The 10,225-nt window shown below is 45.2% G+C and overlaps 1 pseudogene; it reads left to right on the top strand.

The window, feature by feature from the left end:
* Window positions 1-3,603: 3,603 nt before the first annotated feature.
* LOC142455468 (PRELI domain-containing protein 1, mitochondrial pseudogene) lies at window positions 3,604-4,747 on the top strand (annotated as a pseudogene).
* Window positions 4,748-10,225: the final 5,478 nt, after the last annotated feature.

The raw sequence follows: 10,225 nt of genomic DNA, 5'->3' as shown, positions 1-10,225 counted from the left end.
GCCCGCAGTTTCTCTTTGTGTTTGGGGGCCGCATGTCAGAGACTGCTCTCCCCTCAAGTGGTCTGCAGTTCCCTTCCCCAAGAGTGCATTCCCATTTAAACAATTTCCAGTCGTGGCTTTCATTCTGAAAGATATTTTTGCTGGCCCTTCATTTGGCCTGGAGGGGAAACATGTTAGTATTTCAATATCTTTCTCTGGAAGAGCTGTGCCTCTCGAGGGATCTAGGTGCAGGAGTTGTCCGGTGGGAAATGAGGTTGGGGTACTGCCTTCCCTGGCTCCCACTCTGCTGAAGGCACCGCCCCTATCCGGCAGGCTTCACCATGCAGCTCTCCCCTCTGGTCTCCACTCTCTGCTGCCTCCTCTTTCCTGGAGGCTGGTCCTAGAAAGGCCTGCCCTCATTGCTCGTCCACACTGCCAGTCACCACTGCATCCCCCCCCCCCCCCCCGTAGTGTTCTTCTGAAGCCCTGCCCACACTGCAAATCGCTCCGTTGTTCGGCTCTCAAACTGTCCGTTTTGAGTGTGCCACGTGCTCCCTGCTGAACCCTTGCTGGATTCGTTCAGCTGTCAGGGTTCATAAGGTTTGGGTGCATACGATTTTCTTTTCTTTTCTTCTCCCCCACCAATGTGCCAGCTTTCATGGAAATTGTGTTCAAGATGATTTTATTCCTGCATCTTCTCCAGTGATTCTTCCACTACTTGGCAAGAGTTGGCTGTCGGTTTGGGGTTTTTTGGGCAGTCTGTCCGATTTCAGCCTCATGATATCCACCTTGCTAGGGTGAACGCCCACATGAGCAGTTGGGCCATTGGCTTTCTCTCACTGCCCCAGGTCACTGTGGACGACATGGTTTTTCCTGTAAACCTGGCCCACTTTGCCAGTGGTTGGCCTTTGCAGTGTCCTTGCCCAGCCTGAACTTCCTCATCCTTATGGATGGGCAGGATCCGAACCTTGGATTTTGGCCTCAGTTCCTTGGAAAGAGGAGAAGACATAATCTTCCTGTGGATGTAGCAAGATACATTGAAATGCCCTTTCTGGTTTTGTTCCAGTCCAAAGTCACAAAGTGATTGAATTTCATGTTGACCACTGCTCCTTCAGCCATGGCCCCCCCCCCAAGGGGGCAAAAGCCACAAGATTTTCTTAAGGCGATCACTTTCCTGTTAATCAAACTGTAGAGTTTCTGGGGAAAACCCAGCTCTCCTATGATGGAGACTGCCAACATATATTCATGTATTCACCAAGCACTTACCAGGTCCCTGCTGTACCCTATATGTTGGATAGACCATAATAGGTATGTAAAAGAAATACAATAAAGGTTCTCTTCCCATCATGTGCAATGAAGATCTCACAAAAGAAAGAGTACACAAGGAAATTCATGAAATGTGGTTGTAAAACTGATTGTTAAAATGATAACACACCAACGCTGTAAGAGTCGCCCAGGATTGGTTGTCGTTCGTGTAGATGGGACCCCAGGGGGTGAGTGGCCAGTCTGATGTCCATATCAGGATGAATACTTGAATGCCAGCCTCTGTCTGCCAGGCTGGTGCTACTTCTCTGGCCTGTATTGGCTCCTTTTTTTTTTTTTAAACACATATGCCCTTTACAATAGCGGTGTCATCTTCAATGGGTTTTAACAAAGGAGGGATTTTAGCTGATTGAAACTTTTAGCAACGATGTAAGATTTCATATATATATATATATATATGAAGGTAGTTTTATGTGGTATAAAAATGGCAGAGTTACCTGATAATCACAGCTATGATGTGTAATTTACCACGTATGGGTCAGAATCAAAGTGCGAAGATGGAGCTGCCACCTGGGGGAAATCTGGAGTCAAGCTCCTTGCATGGGACAGCCCTTTTTCTTGTTATGCTGGGATCGGTCCTCTCTAAGGAGTCTACTCACATGCTCCCTCCTTCCCTCCCTCCCTCACTGCCATTGGATTAGATCCATCTCCAAGCCACCCTGTAGGTCAGGGTAGAACTGGCCCTGTGGATTTCTGAGACTGTAACTCACAGAAAGTTCGGTCTTTCCTACACAGAGCCCCTGGGAGATTTGGACTGCTTACCTTGCTATTAACAGCCCAACCCGTAATCAGTAAGCTACCAGGGCTCCTCCAGCAATGACGACTGCTTACATATTTTGGAAGGAGCCCTGGTGGTGCAGTGCTTTAAGCACTGGGCTGCTAAGTGAAAGATCAGTGGTTCAAGCTCACCCGCTGCTCATCAGGATAAAGATGTCACAGTCTTGTGTGACGATGTACAGCCTCTGAAGCTTTATGGAGTAGTTCTACTCTGTCCCATAGATTCGCTTTGAGTTGGAATGGGCTCCACAGTCGTGGGTCTGTTTGTATGTCTGGTTGGTTGGTTGTTTATCTATTTTGGCACAGTGTCTCAGAAGGGTGACCACTCTTGTGTAGATGCACCAGTGAGAAAATGGCCCTGTCCTCCATGGGAGAATAAACGAGTTTCTCAGGACCAGAGGAGAGAACAGAAGCAAAGACAAAGGACTTCCCAAAGGAAACAAGCGCTTTACACACACACACACACACACACACACACACACACACACCTGTGTTAGCCACTTACGCTGCAAAGAGGCCACACCGCCGAGGAAAGACCTTGACTGCATCGGGACTACCATCTGAGTAAGGGAATTCCATCCCACCCTCATCTCTCAACTGATGGTCTGCTCAGAGCAGACCCCTGATGGGGTTGATTACATTGTTAGACCTTATCAGGGAGAGCACTAAGTCTAAACCCACCCAGCCAACTTGACACAAAACTTAACATTCACGGGAAAAACATCCCTCTCGGCTCGCCTTCATAAAGTGACAGGACTTTACAATGGGGTCATCTAGGGTCATCAAGGTAACATGTATCTGACAATGGCCTACTCTGCAAAAGATAGAGAAAACTTCAACTATTAAGCAACAAAATGGCAAATGACTCCATTTTTTAAATGGACAAAGGACATAAACAGGCACTCGACTAAAGAGGATATTTAAGCAACTAACAAACACATACAGAAATGCACATGAAGACGTTCGATTCCCTCACTCACTCATGCCATCTTCTGACTCACAGTGACCACACTGGACAAAGTAGAACTGCGCCAGTGGGTTCCACCACTGCAGGGCAAAAAGCCTCATCTTTCTTCCGCAGACTAGCTGGTAGTTTCAAACTGCTGACCTGGCAGTTAGCAGCCCAAGGCTTAACTCACTATGACATGAGGGCTCTTTAGAGAGGTATAAATCAAAAGTAAAATGAGATAACCTCTAACCTCTACAACAAATGGCACTGATTAGAAACAACAGTGAGGTTGTATATCATCCAGCTTTTCTGATGATTTGCTCGGCATACAGATTGAACAAGAATGGCGAAATGATCTCCCGATTGTAAATGATTCATGACGCCTGCGGTCTGTTCGAACAACTGCCTCATATGCATATGAAAGTTGGAATAAGGAAGTCAGAAGAATTGTGGTGCGGAAGAAGACTATTGAAAGTCCCAGGGACTGCTAGTAGGAAAAGCCGGTCTGTGTTTGAAGAAGTAAGGCCTTAAAGGCAAGCGTCACCTACTGGGTCATATTTTCAGGGGAGACCCCAATGGAGAAGGACATAATGTTTGGTAAGGTGGAGGGCAGGGAGGGAGGGGAAGCTCCTCGACCACAGAGATCGACAGCGCGGTTTCATCAGGGAGCTCAGGAACAAGGAGAATTTTGAGGATGGCACAGGACCGCGCGGTGTTCTGTTCTGTCGTGCACTGGGTGGCTAAAATCGGAGCTGACTTGATGGCGCTTAACAACCACAGGGAAGTTGTAGGGAGACTGGAACTCCTACAAACATCTGGTGGGCTTGTAAAATGGTACAATGACTCTGGAAAATAACCTGATATTTCCTTTAAAAACAAACAGAAAACTAGAAATGGAAATAAACACCTTTTGACCTAGCAAGTCCACTGTGGTAATTACACAATTTCATGTCAACTTGATAAATAAGAACGAAGGGGTGGGTGGTGGTCGCTGACCTGCGAGGCTGGCGGGCGTGTCCCCGGGCTTCGTGGCACCCCTGATGCTGAGCCCTCTCTGGCCAGGAGGATGGTGAAGTATTTCCTGGGTCAGAGTGTACTTAGGAGTTCCTGGGACCTTCTGGCAGTGGTACCCGAATCCCTGACAGAAGACATAGCACACCGGGAGGTGACCCCTGACCAGAAGCTCCCATCTTGACCAAGACCAACAGGATGCCCCGCTGGGCCGAGCGACTACTTCCTGTTGACCAAGACCAACAGGATGCCCCGCTGGGCCGAGCGACTACTTCCTGCCAGTGTCACTCACTCGGTGCACATCCCGGAGGACTCCATGGGGACCCACAGGATCGGACCATGACCACTTTCCCCTGGAACATCAACCATGCCCGGCTCATGTGGAGGAGGAGGAGCGCTGTGTTTACCGCGTCAATGCCAACGACAGTGGCTGGACCAAAATCCATGGGGAAGCCTGGGTCTCCTCCACCTTGTTTGGTGTCTCCCGAGCTGTCCAGGAATTTGGGCTCACCTAGTTTGAAAGCAACGTGACCAAGATAATGATGGGTTTTGAGTACATCCTGGCCAAGCTGAAAGGCGAGACCCTTTCTAAGATGCTTGTTGAAAACCCCAGAATAGGCAAAGGAGACGGCACGGGCAGCTACCGAGAAGACCAAGGACCTTGCCAGCAAGACAGCCATCAAGAAGCAGCAGCAGCAGTTTGTGTAGCCACCCCAGCCCCCTGCCCCCACCCTTGATCTGACTCCACCCCCCTGACCTACCCGCAATACGCTTTTTAATTAAACATCAACTTCCAGCCTCTATCTACTGTCTGGGGGTGGAGTGGGGGTGGTGGTGTCCATTTGGCAGTACAGCACACCACGCACGTCACCCATGTGTGTGCCAGGCCTGCTTATTCTGCGTGGGCAGCTGAGGGACCGACAGAGAGGTGCAGACCTGCCCTCACAGCTCACAGTGGCCAGGAGATGTTGTCATGGACACTGGACTGTAAGCTCTGCGGGAGCAGAGATCTGTTTGCTCTCTGATGTGTCCCAGGTACTGAAACAATACTTAGCACATAAGAGGCACTCAATAAATACTTGTTGAATTCAATTAGCAAAAAAGAATGAAGGGGTGGAGTTAGCCTTTCAATCATGTCACAGCCCAATCCTTCCTTGTGGGCATGGCCTTCTCATGAGGATTCTGGGAACTCTCTCTCTGCTTCACATCCCTGTTGGCAAGCCACATGGAGCCACGCTGATGGCAGCCAAAGCCTGGAGATGCTTCCACTACCATTGGACCCACAGGACTTCCCACCCACCGGCTTGTGATCTTCCTGCATTCAGCATCATTGCATGTGCTATGTGAGTCTGAAGAGGAATTCATGGGCTAATATCAGACTTATGGGCTACTATCAAATTCATGGTCTTGATCTGGGTGGGGTGGGATGTTTTATTGATGCATAATTACTTCTTGATATAAGGTTCTCTTTTACATATACATGAATATATCTATGGATTTTCTCTAGTCTACCCAGACTAACACATCCACTCTGAAGCATATGTCCTGGAAATATAGAACGATGACAGGACTACACATATACACCCCATATTCATTATAGAATTCTTCACAATGGCAAATAGATGGAAACAACCTAAGTTCTCATTACTCAATAAATATATTATGGTACAGATGGTGGATGCTATTCAACAATAAAAATAACGATGAGCTCATGACACATACTGTGGCTGAATCATGAATGTGGATGTTAAACTCAATATAATAAGTCAAACACAAAGGGGCGACTCTTGGCATGATAGCGCTTTTATAAAAAGTCATAAACATATGGCGTCAACCCAGAAAGCACCCTTCTTCGATGGTTACCTTGGGTAGAAACATGAGGGAGGGAGATGCACTAGACCAGTGGTTCTCAACCTTCCCAATGCCGTGACCCTCTAATACAGTTCCTCATGTGGTGACCCCCCCAACATGAAATTATTTTTGTTGTTACTTCATAACTGTAATTTTGCTGTTGTTACGAATTGGGAGACCCCTGTGAAAGGGTTGTTTGATCCCCCAAAAGGTCGCGACCCACAGGTTGAGAACCACTGTGCTAAAGCGTAGACACATGGTGGTTCTTATGATGAGAGAGGCAATACACAATATGAGGGACGTCAACCCTGCTGGGCCAACGTAAATGCAAACACTTAAAAGTATGCAAGAATAAAGGCTAGTTACAGTAAATATTATAACAAACCATCCTGCAATAAGAATAGTTCCAATAAGCAAAAGTAAGATATGGCTACACAGGTACATAGTTGTGCTATATGGGTGTGGGCAGGTAATAAGAGTAAGTTAATAAAAAAAGTATTTCTATTAAGATTCCAGCTCCTACATGCACACATTTTGTATTGTTTTTCAAACAAAACTCATCTGACCAGGTCTCTGCAATGGGGGACGGCTGCAGATAGGTTATCTCAGGAAAACACTTAGTCTTGTGCCTTCAGAAAAAGACCAGATGAAAACAAAGGCTCTTTTAAGTCAGTTAAAGCCAAGACAGAAAAGTTAGCTCAGAAGGTGTGGTGACCGACTTGGGGTATGACAAAGGCATACTGTGGATCAGTTTCCTCAAAGGACACAGGACAATCATAGGAGCTAATTATGAAGTGTTCAGAAAATTGGGAACCGCATTGGTGAGTAAAGGATCCGGAAAGCTAGGCTGCTGCATGTATTCCCAGCACATCAACCTGAGCACCAAAACCTGTCCCAAGAGCGTTTCATTGGGAACCTACCCCAGTCACACTCCAGTCCAGTCATTGCCAGTGCAGACTTCTTCTTATTTCCCAAAGTCAAAAACTTGGAATTTTTGAGTCATTTGAAAGGATGACCTAACTCTGACATGGTGCAAACTGAAGAGCATATGATCCCATGGGGAAGGGTTAGAGAGAAAAATACCACCTTCCAAGATGTGCCGACCCAGAGGGAGGATATGTCAAGAAGCAATAGTGTCACATTTTGATGTTTTTGTTGAATTAAGGTAGCTCGGCCTTTGCATTCATGTTTTTGAGGTTATTGCTGTTAGAGGCGACTCACAGCAACATGATGCACAGCAGAAGGAAACACGGCCTGGTCCTGTGCCGCCCTCCCAATGCTTCCTACGTCTGAGCCCACGGTGGCAGCCGCTGAGTCCATCCAACTCCCAGAGGGCCATGCTCTCACTGCCTCTCTGCTTTACCACGCACGGTGTTTTCCTCCAGGGATCGTCTCTCCCAGTGACATGTCCAAAGTATGTAAGACTAAGTCTCACCATCCTTGCCTCTAAGGGACACTCTGGCCATACTTGTTCTAGGGCAAATCGTTTTGTCCTTTTAGCAGTCCATGGTACTTTCAGTATTCTTCACCAGCACTGCCATGAACATGCATCAAGTCTCCTTCAGTCAATCTCCCACTTTCACAGGCTTATGGGGCAATGGAGAGTACCAGGACTTGGGTCAGGCGTACCTTAGTCCTCAACGTAACATCCTTGCTTTTCAACCTTGCAACAGATTTTACCCAATGCAACTCATCTTTTGATCTGACTGTTGCTTCCATGAGCATTGATTGTGGATCCAAGCAAGACGAAATCCTTGACAAATTCAGTCTTTCATCCATTTATCAGGATGTTATCTATTGATCCAGTTGTGGGGATTTGGGTCTTTCTGACATTGAATTGTAATCCACCCTGAAGGCTGCACTCTGTGATCTTCATCAGCAAGTGCTTCAATTCCTCCTCACTTTCAGGAAGTGAGGTTGGTCATCTGCACATCACGGGTTGTGAATAATCGTTCCTCCAATCCTGGTGCCATGATTTTCTTCACAAAATTTAGCCTCTCGGATTATTTGCTCAGGATACATATTGGATAAGTATGGTGAGAAGCCACAGCCCTCTCGTGCACCCTTGCTGATTATAAACCACACAGTACTCCCTTGTTCTGTCTGTGCAGCTGCCTCTTGATCCATGGACACGTTCTCTATGAGTATCATGTAGTGTTCTGGAATTCCCATTCTTCTTCTTTTTAAAATAGTTTTATTGGCACTTCATCCACACATCATACAATCCAATAGTTCAACCATATCAAGAAGAATTGTACAATGTTTACCACAATGAATTTTAGAACATTTTCTTTTTGCCCGTACTCACTGCTAGTCATGTAATGTTTTTTTTTCAGTGTTGGCAAAAATATACACAACAGACCATTCCCAAGTTCAACAGCGTCTACAGTGTGGAATTCCCATTCTTCTCAAGGCTATCCATAGTTTGCTATGATCCACATTGTCAAATAGATTTGTGTACTCAATAAAACATAAACATCTTTCTGGTGTTCTCTGCTTTGCACTAAGATCCATCCATCATCAGCAATGACATCCTTCATTCTACGTCCTCTTCTGAACCTGGCCTGAACCTCTAGCAGCTCACTGTCGATGTACTGCTGTGAACATTGTTGGATGATCTTCAGCGAAATTTTACTTGCACATGATATCAATAATATCATTCTATATTTTGAGAATTCTGTTGGGTCACCTTTCTTTGGAAATTTACGAATATGGATCTCTTCCAGTCAGTTGGCCAACTAGCTGTCTTCCAAATTTCCTGGCACAGACAAATCAGTCCATCCAGTGCTTCATCAACTTGTTGAAACATTTCAGTGGGTGTTCCATCAATTCCTTGAGGCTTGTTTTTGGCTCATGCTTTCAGTGCAGCTTGAATTTCTTCCGTTGGCACCACTGGTTTTTGCTCATATGCTACATCCTGAGATGGTAGGATATAGACTATTTCTTTTTTGTACAGTGACTCTGTATTCTTTCTATTGCTTTTTAATACTTTCCACATCATTCAATATTTTGCCCCCAAAATCTTTCAATCTTGCAACTTGAGGCTTGACTTTTCTTCAGTTAAGATATGCTAAGTTTGTTCTTCCTTTTTTATTTTTAAATTCTAAGTCTTTGCACATTTCATTGTAATATTTGACTTTGTCTACTGGATCTACCCATTGAATCTTCTGTTCAACTCTTTGACATCATCATCATTTTCCTATATGCTTTAGCTACTCTGATTAAGAGCAAGTTTCAGAGTCTCTTCTGACATCCACTTGGACCTTTCCTGTATCTTATTATTATTATTATTAGCCTCAGGTCCAGTGACAATTTTTTAAAATTTATTATTAGTTGGGACTTAGAACATATATCATATCATTCAATTAGTTCCATTAGTTCCCACAGTTTCTTCTAGACTGAGATTCAGTTAACTGCTGTGGTCTGCTCCAATCTATAGAAGGTTCTGATGAGAATGAGTAGAAAAGGTAACACAACTCAAATCGAGCGTAGTAGAACCCCTGAGACTATCATCTTGGGGTGCCCCTTCTAAGGTGACCAGATTTTAACACTGGTAAAGCAAGCGGGACACGATTGAGAAAACTCATATCCTGATGAAATAGCCACATGGCAGCCGAAAACTGTATACCCTAGCTTGTCGTGCATTCTTTCCAAAAATCGGGACATTTAAAAACGCTGCGGGACAAATTGTTTGAAATTGGGACTGTCCTGCCAAAAGTCGGACGTCTGGTCAACTTACTTAACCTAGAATTGAAGACACTCCTGAGGTTATCCTTCAGCCAACTAATAGATGGGGTCATGAAAGGAAACAATAAAGCCTGTGGGGAATGTGCCACATTAAACAATCAACTACAGGAGACCAAATGGCCAACATTTACTCAAAGCGAAGGAGAGCAGGCAAGCAGGGACGAGGAGGATGGAAATGGTGAGAGTACTTTACACATTGTGAGGATTCTAGCAAATGTCATGGAACAATATGCACATATATGTATGCACTGCTGAAGAGGAATCTAACTTGTAAACTGTCTTTTCTTGGGGGTATGGCAGAGGAGGTTGAGGAGAAATGGGGAGTTAATAATGAGGAGTACAAGAATTAAGAAAATGTTCTAAAATTGACTGTGGCGATGCTTGTACAACTCTTCGGGATGTGAATGAACTATTGAATTGTGTGATATGTGAATTATATATGCCAATAAAATAGTTTTCTGTACAAGATCTTGGTAGTATCATTCCTTGCTCCACCCTGCTGATGAAGATACCTAAAGCAAAAGCAGCGTTAAACAGCAGTGAATGATAATGTACGCCTTTGTTGTATTACAGATTTCAGAGGGGAGA

This window comes from Tenrec ecaudatus, chromosome 8 (genome assembly GCF_050624435.1).
Source record: "Tenrec ecaudatus isolate mTenEca1 chromosome 8, mTenEca1.hap1, whole genome shotgun sequence".
Classification (NCBI taxonomy): domain Eukaryota; kingdom Metazoa; phylum Chordata; class Mammalia; order Afrosoricida; family Tenrecidae; genus Tenrec; species Tenrec ecaudatus.
Note: the sequence above shows the minus strand (reverse complement) of the source record. Positions and strands in the feature narration are given on the sequence as shown.